We start from the raw sequence: 15,594 nt of genomic DNA on the forward strand, positions 1-15,594 counted from the left end.
AATTTTACCTGGACATCTGGTCATCCTACTTACACTTGAGCCACTCCACTCTGATTTAGCCTCACTCAAGTGAAAACTGCAAAACTGCACTAAAACTACACAGAGTGATTTGATTAGCAGCACAAAGTGATTGGACTAGCATCTATAAATTATGCTAACTGCAGCTGTAGTCTGTAGCTGCATACCTACGATATTACTAGATCTAGTGTCTGCAGCTCTCAACAACACCTCATACCTCCATGGGCCAGCTAGCTAGAGTTTAATATACCACTTAACTCACCCAAAAGATTTTTGTGCATGAAAGGGAATCAGGTTAGAGCTAATGCTCAATTTATACCTTGGAGCTAACACTGTCGCGAAGACAAGCTGTTAGATATATGGATAAGGCAGCATTTTCCCCTTCCTTCTTCACTCTCGTTAATTATACTAGTCTAATTATTCCAAATTATATTGGGCCCAATTTTTTCAAGAGTCAAGTTCATAATTACATGTGCAAATATGTTCATAAATCCATCACAATTATGAAAAATGGACATGCATAAGGGCATTTTCACTTGCAAGTAATCTGTCATGCCTCATCGGAAGGCATTGCAAGGTCATTTTTGTTTGTTTTAGACAATGGGAGCGTCTTAGACTTATACTATGATAAACAAAGCAAGCATGAAAATCAAGGGTGTCTCTATATACAAAGTGCCGCATTTTAAAAAATAAAGTATACCATTGGGCATATAATTTATACATGCAATTACTGTTTGCCTATGCAATGCAGGTTTTGGGCATTCGGATTTCCACTTTGACTAAATAAATCAGGTCAGACTATCAGAATAGGTGCATTAACATATTAGGCTCATACTTGCATGTACTTTTATGCCTGACCTTTTGAAAATCAGGTCCTTTTACATCAAGAAACTTTCAGTGATCCTCCTCTCTGACTTAGGGGACGAGAGCTAAGGAACGTTCTAACACCCCTACTCTACTTGCGCTACATTGATGGCATCATCGTCTGAACCCATGGAAAAGAAACCTTCGAGGAATTCCACCATGACTTTAACAATTTCCATCCCACCATCAACCTCAGCCTAGACCAATCCACACAAGTGGTCCATTTCCTAGACACTACTGTGCTAATAAGTGATGGTCACATAAACATGCCATATACTGGAAACCTACTGACCGCTATACTTACCTACATGCCTCCAGCTTCCATCCAGGACACACCACACAATCTATTGTCTACAGCCAAGTTCTAAGATACAACCGCATTTGCTCCAGTCCCTCAGACAGACACAAACACCTACAAGATCTCTGTCAAGCATTCTTAAAACTACAATATCCACCTGCTGAAGTGAAGAAACAGATTGACAGAGCCAGAAGAGTACCCAGAAGCCACCTACTACAGGACAGGCCCAACAAAGAAAATAACAGAATGCCACTAGCTGTAACCTTCAGCCCCCAACTAAAACCTCCCCAGCAAATCATGAAAGATCTACAACCTATCCTGAAAGATGATCCCTCACTCTCACGGATCTTGGGAGACAGACCAGTCCTCGCTTACAGACAGCCTCCTGACCTGAAGCAAATATTCACCAGCAACCGCACACCATACAACATAAACACTAACCCAGGAACCTATCCTTGCAACAAAGCCCAATGCCAGCTCTGTCCACATATCTATTCAAGTGACACCATCATAGGACCTAATCACATCAGCCACGCCATCAGGGGCTCATTCATCTGCACATCTACCAACGTGATATATGCCATCATGTGCCAGCAATGTCCCTCTGCCATGTTCATTGGCCAAACCAGACACTCTCTACACAGAAGAATAAATGGACACAAATTTGACATCAGGAATCATAACATTCAAAAACCAGCGGGAGACCACTTCAACCTCTCCAACCACTCAGTGACAGACTTGAAGGTGGCAATTTTGCAGCAAAAAAACTTCAAAAACAGACTCCAAAGAGAGACTGAACTTGAATTAATATGCAGATTAGATACAATCAACTTAGGTTTGAACAGAGACTGGGAATGGTTGAGTCATTACACTAATTGAATCTATTTCCCCATGTTAAAATATCCTCACACCTTCTATGGGTCATCTCGATTATCACTTCAAAGGTTTTTTCTCTCTCCTGCTGATGATAGCTCATCTCAATTGATTGGCCTCTTACAGTTGGTATGGCTACTCCCACCTTTTCATGTTCTCTGTATGTATAAATATCTTCTGTGTGTTCCATTCTGTGCATCCGATGAAGTGGGTTTTAGCCCACAAAAGCTTATGCTGAAATAAATTTGTTAGTCTCTAAGGTGCCACAAGTACTCCTGTTCTTTTTCCTCTCTGTGGTCTCCTGTAAACAATGATAAATCTGAAATATTCCCACTGAGCTTCCACTATAAAAAGTAAGCTCATGGAATTTAATATCAGTACTCCCTGAACGCTATTAAATATTTAGGACTTAAACTTTTCCTCTCTTTTGAGAAATTAGACTAACTAAATGCAATTTTTACAAAAATCAGTAAAAAGGAACTTGGCCAGATGGATATGCTTCCTGCTTTCAGTGAGCAGGAGGACCTCTCTCTTAAAATGAGTTGTCCTCCCAATGCTCATTTCATTTCCCATCCATCCCTAAAGCAAAGTTTCCAGTAATGCAAAGAACTGTTTACTTTTATATACAAGTATATGGCAAATTAAGAGATCCATAATTCAGTTAAAATATCTGCAAAGTGCTTCAATTTCAGGTGAGACTACATGTGGCAGGGAGCCACTTCAGGTCATAAGCAGCGGGGAGGGTGAAATCTAAAAAAAAATTACTGAATGTTTTCCAAAATTTACTAAATAGGATCAGGGTTGGGACACCCTGGGGCGTAAAAGGGGAAGGTTTGGAGGCTGGAGTTGGGCGAGTCAAGGCAGGCAAAGGATGGGCCTTACCAAATCTCCCGATTCCTGAGCCGCAAAATTGAATTCTTGCTGGTACTTTTCTGCACCGTCCGCTTTGCTCCTTGCTAGTGCCACTTGACAGCCAGGCTCGACCCTTCGCTCCAGTCAAACATCTGGGACAGCCAGCCTTACCCCATGCTGCCTCTGCCATTCCTAGGAGACAGCAGTGGAATTCAGACTCCTGGGGTTGGGGGAGGCTTGCACAGACTACACAGTTAAAAAAAAATGTCTGGTACCATTCCCCGGGCCACCAATTGCCCCCTCTCCAGAACCAGCACCACTCCAGCCAGCTTCTCAGCTTCCTCCCTGGCAGCATGGAAGCCCCTCAGAGGCAGCACCACCCTTCACCAGCTGGCAGCAGTAGCAAACCAAATTCTACTGCCATTCTCTCTGGGCAGGGGGAGAAGACCCATCAGCTTGGCACAAAGCTGCCTTTCAGGCCACAGCAGCACTACCAGCTGGTGGACATAATTTTACCAAATGTGTCAGGAGTGGGGAATTTCATCCCATCTGTCCCCCTCTTCTGGTGTCCCTGCCTGTGGGAGTAAGGATATGTGCATTGGTAGCTCTTTGCAGGCCCTATAGCTCTTAACCGGTAAATATGGACATACGTGTTTAAAGTGATGCATGCATGCTATGTGTCAGTGTTTGCAGGATAAGGGCCTATGTTTGTCAGAAGGAAGGGATAAAATGGGAATACCATAACTAATGTTTATTCAGCAGTTTGAAGCTAAAAAGTAATATTTGTGAAGTCTCACAATTCAGGATTAAAACTAATTTTAAATAATAAGGATTAGGATGAGATTTTCACTGAAGGTCCAGATTATATCCCACATCTTCATAGATGGGTTTCTTGCATCTTCCTTTGAAGCATCTGGTGCTGATCACTGTCCAAGACTAGAATTGCCATATTGGCTCAAACCTAAGGCTCACTGAATCCAATAGCCCAAATTCCTATACCTGTGATCTTGTGACGCTTTCCTCAGGGAACCCCAAACCGTAAATCACTGTGTTGCCTTCCTGCCTCACCAAAGACAACTTTGCTGGAGCTTAAACTGTGACAATTCCCTACCACCCACTCTGTCTATCTCACCAAACTCCTTGAGACTCGACAGTCTAAACTTTGCCTTGCAGGTAACGTTCAATGCACCCAGTCCCAAGTTACCTAGAGGCATCTCTCTGAAATGTCCAATCCCTCTCATTGGACACTCACAGAAAATAAGCAAGTCCACTGCCACACCAGCCTGTTGGCTCAACTGAGGATGCACACCCCACTTTATTATAACAGCACTGAGATGATCTACAGTATAAGTAAGCATAAATTTATTAACAACATGAATTTAAGCAACAAAGAGTCCTGTGGCATCTTATAGACTAACAGACGTATTGGCGCATAAGCTTTTGTGGGTGAAGACCCACTTCGTCACACGCATGGCAGACTATTACCCACGAAAGCTTATGCTCCAATACGTCTGTTAGTCTATAAGGTGCCACAGGACTCTGTTGCTTTTACAGATCCTAACACGGCTACTTCTCTGATACATGAACTTAAGCCATACTGAGCAAGAAAAGAGAGTCAGGAATGATTACAAATAAAACAAAATAACACACTTTCTAGTAACTAAAGCTTTACATTAGCCAGCTACAATCTTTGCCTAAGCAGCTTTTTAACTTCCATCAAGCGGTGTGTATCTCCAGCCCTTCGGGTAGAAAGATCCACTGTTCACAGAATCAAAGAATCCTAATTCCCTTTGTCCACTAAGTGATGGATAACTAAGGGTTTCTCTCCCCTTCTTCTTATAGTCCAGTAAACCTTTGAAATGTATTCTTTTGGAGCGGATCCCCAGATAAAGCTTTTCTCCTGTGCTGCTTGTGCTCCAGGAAGTTGACTCCATGCTATGTTCCAGTCCTCGCCCTTCTCTCAATTGCTTTTCCTGTTGACTCAGATGTAAATATAACTTCCACTGTCTCTGGCATCACCTTGCTCAATTTACACTGGAGACACAGGGAAACAGACAGAACAGCATTCCTTTGTCTAGGACAAATTGTTTATCAGTTCTATTTGGATTGCTTGGTCTAAACATATTTTAGTAACGTAATTCTAGCACACCTGCATAACTTTTTACATGCTAACCTTATGTAACACACTAAAATATTAATTATCTGAGTGTCACCAGTTTTCATGCAATACGTTACAAGATCCTCTTTGGATAACTATTATGACAACAGTTGTGTTATGTGTAGTGGAGTTTGCCACGGTGTCAAGACTATCTAATAAGAATAATAGATAAGCAATCATAGTGCAAAAGGAGGAATGCGTCAGGTCTGATAACAGCTGTAGTTATGAACAGTGAGCCCTTTGCCAGTGGGCATTGTTGGGCTTATAAGTCACAGTAATATCTCTGCAAACACACTATTGTTCTGCAATACACAGTTCTGGTTTATCATCCAGACCCACTTTAATATTATGCCCGGGCTATTAACCAAAAATAAAATTTTGGAAGGCAAATGAACTAGACAATGTTGAAAACACACAGTCTCAAATTCCTTTCTTTCACAAGAAACCTAAGTTATCATTTTAACTTTCTTTTTAATGTATGTTAGAAGTCACATCAAACTTAACAGTGTGGAGGACCGGGGTCCTCGCAAACAATATAGAGTATATGTGATGGTCTGTCATACTAATTGTATTAAGACCTCTTTGTGATGACAAGCATGCTCCCAAAAGCCACAAATTATGTGGCCATTATTAAAAATGCCAGTAAAAACTTTATACTATATAATACCTTCACATGCTTTGCTTATACAGAAAAGAGATTTTAAAAACTTTAAGGAGCACTTGTATTATTATTCATGTCCCTACATCTGTAAAGTCTAATTGCCTTAGTTCCAGATTTTACGAGATTCTTTTAAAAGAGTTTATTCTTTTTAACTATATTTGTATAAAAGGTATCATTCGTATTACGAGTAATTTGTTAAGATGAAATACAAATGCACACTTAAAATATAATGTAAAAAAAAAAAAAGCCAGAGAATATAACATAATCACACATCAAAAGTAAAATTCCTCCCTGTTATAATTTTGAATGCATTTTGAATTTTAACTTAAAAACTGCTGTCTTATTAGAAGAGAGAGTAATGGAATATTATTAGACTTTAAGACATCCAGAAATAAGAAAAAGGAAATAGTACATTTTACCTCCTGTACTTCGCAGTCATCTTTGATGACATGGATTCTCAAGAGCATTTAGAAGTCAATGGGAATTTTACTATTGATTTCTGTGGTAGTGGAGCTAAGCAAATGCTAAGTGTTTTTGAAAAATACCAGTGTCTCTGTGACTCAGTTCCCCATTTTCGCACCCTTTGTGTTTCTTGTCTATTTACAATGTAATCTCTTCTGCACAAGGACTGCTATGTATCTATGTCTTACTATGTGTTTGTATGGCTGTAGCGCTGCCACCAACCAGGAATTCCAGTGCCTGGTACACTCTGGTCCCCACAAGACCTTGCCCAGGGAACCCCAAGACCCAGACCCTCTGGATCTTACCACTAGGAAAGTAAACCCTTTCCCTCACTGTTTCTCTCCCAGGCTTCCCCTCCCTGCGTTACCCTGGAAGATCACTGTGATTCAAACTCCTTGAATCTTAAACAGAGAGGAAAATGCACCTTCCCCACTCCTTCTCTCTCCCCCTCCTAGACTCTCCCTGAGAGAGACAGTAATCCTAACACAGAGATAAATTAGCCTCTCTCTCCCCCTTCACTCCTTTCTCTCCACCAATTCCCTGGTAAATTCAGACCCAGTCCCCTGGGGTCTCACACCAGAATAAAAAAAACAAACAATCAGGTTCTTAAACAAGAAACTTTTAATTAAAGAGAGAAAAACAGTAAAAATTATCTTTGTAAATTTAAAATGGAATAGGTACAGGGTCTTTCAGCTATAGACACTGGGAATACCCTCCCAGCCTAAGTATACAAGTACAAATAAAAATCCTTTCAGCAAAATACAAATTTGAACTCCTTCCAGCCAAATACACATTTGTAAATAAAAAAAACAAACATAAGCCTAACTCGCTTTATCTACCTAGTACTCACTATTCTGAACTTATAAGAGCCTGTATCGGAGAAATTAGAGAGAAACCTGGTTGCACATCTGGTCCCTCTGAGCCCCCAGAGTGAACAACAATCAAACACTAGCAGCACACACACAAACTTCCCTCCCTCAAGATTTGAAAGTATCCTGTCCCCTGATTGGTCCTTTGGTCAGGTGACAGCCAGACTCACTGAACTTTGTTAACCCTTTACAGGCAAAAGAGATATAAAGTACTTCTGTTCTATTAACTCCTACTATCTGTTTATGACAATGGCATAATGGCACTCCTGTCTTTGTGGCCCCTCTAGGTACTATTATAATGCAAATGAAGAAACAACAACAATAGCAGCAGTAGTCATGAAGGGCTTAATTATGCCTTAGTGCTGGGTCAGCTAGGAGACTGGTGGTGAAATTACAGCTGCATGGATCCAGAGTTGGTGCAGTCAGCAGACGTAAGGGTCAAGGCTGTAGTACCTGCCATGGAGTTACTCCCCCATCATTTGGACAGACTTCTCTGACAGAGAGCTCAAGTACTCAGGCTGGGTGTTGAGTCCAGGTTTTACCATTAAGATTGGGCAAGTTCACTAAATTAAGCACTCGGAGAGAGACGTGGTATAAGAACACAGACAGACAGATCCTTAATAGAACAAAACCCTACATCCTCTTTACACATCTTCAGTCCCCAACTCTTATTCATCACAAGTGCACGTACGACTTATGAGTCAGCAGGAGTCCCCAACTAGTTATCAAATTGCAGTAGTGATCACAGAATGATCAGTTCACCTTGTCTAGCAAAGTGAGCCTTTCGTATATTGCAATATCGAACAGAGCATTGATCCAAATCTCCATCCAAAGGGTTGCAAAGGATTAGCTTCTCAACTGTCACTGATCAAGAAATTCTTTTTCTGACTTTGAAGTATGTAATTTTGCAAGCTTAATGCTCTCAACATTTTTTTGTATGGCATTTATTTAAATTGTATAGTTAATTGCTTGACCACACTTTGGTTCTTTTTTTCTTAATGAAATATAGTCAAGAGATCAAATAACCAATGTCAGTCAGGCTTATTGTTATGGTACAGGGAAAAGGTTCTGTATGATACCAGTCTCAAAGAGCATCAATGTTACATTCATCTTACACAGAAGGTATGCCCCACAAAGTTACATCCCTAAAACCATCTTTTTATAACCTACTTGTTTACCAGTAAAAAGGTACTATATACTTCACCTGAAACTAAACTCAATCCACTTTTTTACCTTGTTTGTTTCTGGTACCATGATGTACCCCTTTATCTTTTGTTCTGAACCCATGCATTCCAGGTCATGATGTAGCCTTATCTTTGTTCTGAGCACATGCATTCCAGGTACTAAGAGGCATGAAGACACCTCCTAGGCCTGTACTAGAATAAATATGTTTGTGAGGGAAACTCCCTTTCTGTTGCTATGAAGAAACTATTATGTGTCCTGATACTGACAGTTTTCCTATCTACTTAAGCCAAAACTTAACTCCAGCTAATGCAAGTTGTTATGGAATACTTAGCGTAAGTGAACAGGATTATAATAACGATACAGGCCAATTTGGCCTATATAACTGCTATTAATACTTAATATGTATACTTAAATGCTTGGAATATATATGGCAGTATATATTATCAGCTTAATATATATGCCGGCTAGCATACATATATTAGTCAACACATGTATGATATTAAGTTATGTTTGTTTTGTGGTTACAACAGTTGTGAATAGGATATGTGAAATGAGAGCAAGTATTCTAGCTGACTGTCTACCTTTCAAGTGCACATGATTATTAAGATGGTTCCTGTGGAGCACTTATTCTCAACAATTTGTCTAAAATCTCTTAAGCAGAGCTAGGGATCTCCAATAACTTTATCTCCAAATTAGAGGCCTATGACCCGTGTTTCTTTTGGAACAAACCATTACCAAGTCCTTAAGTCAGGTATAAAGAAACAAAAAAGTTGTTTTGTTTGTGTTTTTATTATTGAGCTATCATCCCCTTCAGGCAGAGCCTCTGCAAGAAGACTGCTGAGGGAATACAGAAGATACATGGGGAGGGAATGGAGATGAGCAAGGTGTCAGAGGACCAAATGACATAGATGGAAAGCAGGAGATGGGGGAGGAGACAGGGCTTGGAATAGTCAAATGTTATTTTTCACTTTACATTCCTCTACCAAGGGGCACCTTCACTATAGGCACAAAATATGCAGATGTATTGTGTGATATCATTTAAAGTTGTCGAGGTAAAACTAACATAATTGTGGCATCTTAGTATTGAATCAGGACCCAGCTCTAGTACATTTGACTGTTTAACTACCCTAATGTGAACAAAAATAGATACGCTCTTCCCAGCAGTCATTTGATCCATTTCCACGCACTATTAAAAATGTATAGCCTATTTACATGTCCTACTTAATTATAAACATGTGCTGTGGAGACTACAGCTGGATGAAAACTTTAAAAAATATTTTAACGTTTGTTCTAATAAAAATTACATTTGTTTTGTTGTGTTTACCACCTTGTGTTAGCTTTCTGCAAATATTGTAGCAAATAAATTTACTAGCAAGAATATTTGTTGAAGCAGTAAATTTGAAGTAAATATTAAGATATGAATTGAAAATGAATTTTGAATGAGTGTGAGGATTTGCACCAGAAACTTGAAACTAAAGGTTATGCTTATCCAGTCAGGGAACAGAAACAACATGTAATTATATACGTCCACTCAAGACTATGTCTATATTAGAGACCTTACAGCAGCACAACTGTATCACTACAGCAGCGCTGCTGTAAGGTTTTCTGTGTAGCTGCTCTATACCAATGGGAGAGAGCTCTTTTGCCAACCTAATTACATCACCCCCAATGAGCGGTGGTAGCTATGTCGGCAGCAGAGCCTCTCCTGCCGCCACAGTGCTGTTGACACTGGTGCTTTTGTCGGTGAAACTTATGTCGGTCGTGGGGGGTGGGGTGGCTGTTTCACATCCCTGACCAAAAAAAGTGCTAGTATAGCCATAGCCCAAGATAGCTTGAGTTTTGAATATGAAATACTGTAGTCACAATGAAATGCTCAGCAACAATCTACAGCACTTTGAAGCAGTTGTTTAAATTTGGTAAATAATGAATTCAAGAAAGTTACGAACTGCTTGTAGGCATTTCGCAAACTAAAAAGGAGGTTAAATTTGGCAGATACATAATTTGCTAAAAATTATTTACCTGGCTTTAGTTCAAACTATGTAGAATCTATGGTACAGTTTGTGTTTTACATCATGGACTTAATATAATTACTTAAAATACATTTTCCAGTTTAAAATCCTTACTTATAAACATTTCATCTAATAAAGCTGTGTTCCTAAACTTTCACTTTTTTAATTTGATTTTAATAGAAATTGATTTTGCCATATGTTCCATGGAATACAACTAGAATTGAGCCTAAGAGTTACATGTTTCTGATCTCAATCCAAACTATATACAAAAGCAGACACATTTGTTACAACATTGTGTCCTTTTTGTCTCGATTGTGTGGAGACAGATTGATTCTTTCACATACACACAAAAAAGCATTATTGCTTTTTTTTTGTTTTGTTATAAATCTGCCTTTTTATAAAGTTAAGTTAGCAACTATAAATTTGATAGGAGTACAGTGTAAATATTTTTACAAATTAAAATCTTTTAAAATGTATATTAATTATAAAACATTAACAAAAAACTCTGGAAAAAGCAGAAAGATGTAATTATTCTTCTTGATTGCTGGCAAACAAGAACAGCTGCCAAAAATGCTTAGAATCTGGATTTAGCTTGTAACTCACTTTCTCTGAGAAAAAAAAACAAAAACTTGTCTGTAGCAGTGTTTTGTGTATCCTTGAAAATGTAGTAAGTAAATTGCAACAACCTTGAGATACTAGAGCATTTCAAGGGAAAGTACTTTAATGGACTATTTCAACCAAGTCTAAAATAGAATACCAAAAATCAATACAAGCGAAAGAACCATCATGCATGGTGACTTGCTAACACAAAGCATTTTACTGTTGTTTTGTCTTTCAGTTGCCATATTCCTGTAAATTCTGAGGTGTTAGTTCTCCAAATACTTCTGTATTACCAATATAACAGGAAATAAACTAGAATGTAATCCAATTAATTATATTACATATTGTAGAATAAAGCTTCTTTACAGCTTACCTTGTTTATTTTCACTGCAGGAATACCCAAAGCAATTATAAAAATGCATACAACTGACAGGATTTTCTTCCAGTTAATTTGCAGTGTTCTGGCAACATAGATGGCCAACAAATGGCAAACTGAACTCTTTTCCTTTTGGGAAAAGAATGAATATAAAGAGTAATCACTGTTAACAGGAAGAGCATTATCTGTAACATGCTCTGCTCAGGATATCATCCTGCCCTCTTGTTTTCTGACCTACAAAAACAGGAATTAAAGTGTCTCATACAAAAAAGACTGTTGTAAGCTAACGGTTACAAATGAGAAGACTTCATCACTTGAGATTACAGGTTTTAAGATCACTGCTCAAAATTTTCAAGCTTGTCTGTCTAAAATGAGATATCTTTAGGCAGCTAAATAGAAATGGCCTAATTCTCAGAGAGACTGAGCGTGCACAACTTTAATTGGCATCAAGTTAAGGAACAGGTGCTCAGCACCCCTGAAAAACATGCCACTTATTTCAGTGCCCAAACCTGGATTTAACAACTTTAGGCATCCAAGTTTAAATATTTGGACCTCTGAATCTATACTCTGATTTTAACTTGTGTCAGTTATTTGTATTCATTCAGTCTACAGCAGCTGATTTAAAAGAGACTGCGATGACTATGAGCAAACAGCTTTGCATGTACAGGTGGACAGCCACCTATTCCCCTGAGTTTATTACAAAATGATTAAGAAAGAGGTATTAAAGATTAAAGCTTCCCACTGAGCTGATGAGCACAACATATCTGCCCACTCAAAGGAATTTATACTTGTCATAAATCCATAGACTTAGACTTTGGGGAGTCTAAGAACTACATTAAAACTCAGATCTGACAGTAAGAATCCTGCAGGATTCTTACTGTGTTTTTATCTTTTGCTGCCATGCCTACAAACATTCAACCTGAACAGGAAAGCTGAAATGGCTATGATGTAAACTAGCTCATAGCTCTCTAGAGAACTTCACTGACGATATTCCGTTGAGACATGCACCTATTAGTCAAATGCTTCATACAAAGAAACAATAAAACCATGACAGCTTCAGAATGCACAAAACCTTTGACCGAAAACATATCATCAGTTCCTTATTGCCCTTTCAAAACATTATCATTTAGTCATAGGATGATTAATAGCCCCCCCAAAAAATAAAATACAGGAAAAATACCTTATAAAAAATGTTGGGAACATGACAAAAGATTGACACACACTACAGCCTGTAATGCAAGTTTGATTTCCTTCCAGTATACTCACGGAAGGCTGATCTCCAGCAGGGTGAGAAGTTGTGGGGATAATGGGCTTATTTTCTACAGAGTTTATGTCTACTCATTAATTGCTTCTCTTTACTTTATTCCACTTCCCTCCCCCTTTCTACTGTTTTATTGCTGCAGAAGTACACTTACTGAGCAAGCCAGATGTACATATTGGACTGATACCAACATTTTATAGTTAAATCTTACCTCCACAACACTTCCCTCTCACTGCTGGACATTATAGGAGGTCTAGTTGTGTTCAGGAGTTGTTGGCATAGAGAATGAGGAACTCAGGCTTCCTTCTTCAAATTTAAAGTCAGCTCTGCTCTGAACCAAAAGGGGGAGGAAGAAGAGGAGAGGCATTCCCATCTAGTTCCAAAAGCCTCAAATGCCTCTGAGTCCCATATTTAGATGCTTGGATCTTTCCTTGCGTGAAGAATATGATGGATTAAAACCCTGGCCCCATTGAAGTCAATGGAAGTTTAGCTACTGACTTTGATAGGTCCAGGATTCCACCTGAAGATTTTATCCTCAGCTTGGTTGTAGGATTTCCAGCCTACTTTAAAAACCATCACCAATGATGGGAATTACACCTGAAAATGAACAGGAAGTCAGTACAGAGATACGAGCACAAGTGTTACATGTTCACATTGGTTAGGAGGCAGGTAGCTGCTTTCTGCATAAGCTAGGGTTTCTGAGTGGTTTTCAGTGGTAGCCCAAAGTAAAACAGATTAAAGTAGCAGTCGATTAAAGCCTGGAGGTAACAAGGGCCTAGATAGCCATTACAAGGGCTACAACTGGAAGTGCCTGCTCTCTCTCTGACAGGGTGTAAATGATAAAAAGAAACTCAGGAGCAACAATGGATACGATAATACCCTGAGGCTGCTCTAGCCATATTGGTGAACGGTGGGTATATGCCCTCAATAGCTCAGGAAGGCAGCCTCCAATCCACTCCTCTAAATGCATTAAAGATAGAAGGCTTCTCCTATCCCTTCTAACTCGCGCTCTATTCTACCTATCCTCTTTTCAGGGACAGCATATTATTCAAGCTGGACCAGTGTTTTTCTCTCAATTCCCTTACAAAATTCCAAAGGATCAATAGCACAGGTCACATAGTGAATGTACATTAAAAACAAACCTCATGTTTTTTGAGTCCTCACACAGTTTTTTTTAATAATAGTGTTGTGGTCTTGATCCAATCCACTCTCCCTTGCTGAAAAGGCTCCTAACAAAATCAGCAAGGAAGCAGAGAACCTTTTATAAAACTTTTTAAAGCTGCACTTTAAATGAAATTCCAGACATACTAGTTAAAGGCTGCTCTATCAAGGTTTGATTTGTTTTTAAATTGACAGCATCCCTGTACAAGATAAGAGCTCTGTGTAAGCTCTAAAGCTTGTCTGTCTCACCAAGAGAAGTTGGTCCAATAAAGATATTACCTCACCCACCTTGTCTCTCTATTATCCTGGGACCAACATGGCTACAAGAACACTGCCTACAGCATCCCTTTAACTCACAGTATGTCTATGTCATGCAAACGGTTTTATAACACAAAGAAATATAGACATTAAAATATTGCTTAATGGGATTGGATAGCTTGGAGGGAAGGCCACCTGTTCATGTAGTGTACTGGTTGATAGGAGTGATCAATTAGTTCATTAGTGTTTAAAGTGGGTTGAAACCAACTCCTAAGTTTTATTAGCACTAGAGAGGACTTGTCATCAGATGGCTGTTTGGTTACCTGTAAAAAAAACAGTGGTTTTCTCAGGTCTACTTCATAACAATTATTATCACAGTTGGTACCCTGTTTCACGGTCTCAGCAGAAAGGTCAAGGACTGAGATCTCTCCCGGTCATGGTTCTCTCTCTTCAGGTTCTTACATCACAGTCCTCACTGTGGTATCTGAGGGCTTGAAGCAAATTGGGAGGATATGGGCAGGGGGGTGGGGTCTAGGTATTTTGCCACCCCAAGCACGGCAGGCAGGCTGCCTTCGGCGGCTTGCCTGTGGGAGGTCCCCGGTCCCACGGATTCGGCGGCATGCCTGCGGGAGATTTGCCGAAGCCATGGGGCCAGCGGACCCTCCACAGGCATGCCGCCGAGGGCAACCTGCCTGCCACCCTCGCGGCGACCGGCAGAGCGCCCCCCGTGGCTTGCCGCCCCAGGTACGTGCTTGGCGTTCTGGTGCCTGGAGCCGCCCCTAGATATGGGAAATTCACACAGTTATTGCTTGTGCTGTGTCTGTTCTGTGGAGAAAAAGAAAAAAGAAAAACTAAAGTTAGCGAAAGAATGAATGAAATGTTCAGCAAGTACGTATTCAAACCACAAGTGTGTGTATATATACACACACCCACACCCAGCACAAGTAATACCATTCGCTATATTTTTCTGATTGCCTAGAGAAATATAACCACACATCAATTTATCACGTGCAAAAGAGACATTCATATTACATACATAGGTGAGTCTCACAGCAGATTTTTTTTAATTGAACTAAACTGAATATATACTAGTACTGTGCACTTACAAGATTGCATGTCTGAACAATCTATTCACTCCTAGTAATACAAGTATGTGTCAGCAGAGGGCATATACTCATTTAGAAAGATTTAGCAGCAAACTAATCTTAAAAAATACCCTTAAATAATCTCTTTGTTACGGCTGCATTTGATTTTGTTGTTTTGTTTTTAATATTTGGTGTTCAACTTTGCTTGAAAAGTCTGCATTTCATGGTTTATTATAGCATGGGAATTTGATATTAGTCGAAGTAACTTACTAGAGTTATTAGTGTGTCAGCTTAAGGGTGAGTTCTGTGACTCAAGTCTATGCACACACACAACTTCCATTATAATTATAGGGACTTTAGCATGCATAGCCATGACAGAACAGACACCTTACTAAGGTTAAAAAAAAATTAAATATCCCTAATCTAGAAATATATTCTTTGTGACCCACTGTGATGGCACTTTAAAGATTTAAATATATCATGTTGAAGGCATAGCACAAAGAATATACTGAACTCAACAGGGCAATTCACATGAGTAAAGTTATGCATGTGCTTACATGTCTTGCACAAATGAGGGCAAAGTCAGAAAAAGGGACTATTGAAA

General features: G+C 39.4%; 1 protein-coding gene and 1 long non-coding RNA gene across 2 annotated transcripts in view; one reads left to right on the forward strand and one right to left on the reverse strand.

Annotated features, from left to right (window-relative positions):
• Positions 1-1,979, forward strand: part of LOC127046755 (uncharacterized) — a 3,837-nt gene extending 1,858 nt beyond the window's left edge. The window contains exon 3 of the long non-coding RNA XR_007773180.1: positions 938-1,979. This is a non-coding gene — a long non-coding RNA (uncharacterized LOC127046755). The remainder of the gene's footprint in view (positions 1-937) is intronic.
• The window catches only part of CEMIP2 (cell migration inducing hyaluronidase 2), an 85,121-nt gene extending 73,877 nt beyond the window's left edge, over positions 1-11,244 (reverse strand). Inside the window, exon 1 of the mRNA XM_050944120.1 lies at positions 11,223-11,244. The gene's annotated coding sequence lies outside the window, so the exon portion shown is untranslated. The remainder of the gene's footprint in view (positions 1-11,222) is intronic.
• Between the last annotated feature and the right edge of the window lie 4,350 nt (positions 11,245-15,594).

The sequence above is a fragment of the Gopherus flavomarginatus genome, chromosome 3 (genome assembly GCF_025201925.1).
Source record: "Gopherus flavomarginatus isolate rGopFla2 chromosome 3, rGopFla2.mat.asm, whole genome shotgun sequence".
Lineage (NCBI taxonomy): Eukaryota > Metazoa > Chordata > Testudines > Testudinidae > Gopherus > Gopherus flavomarginatus.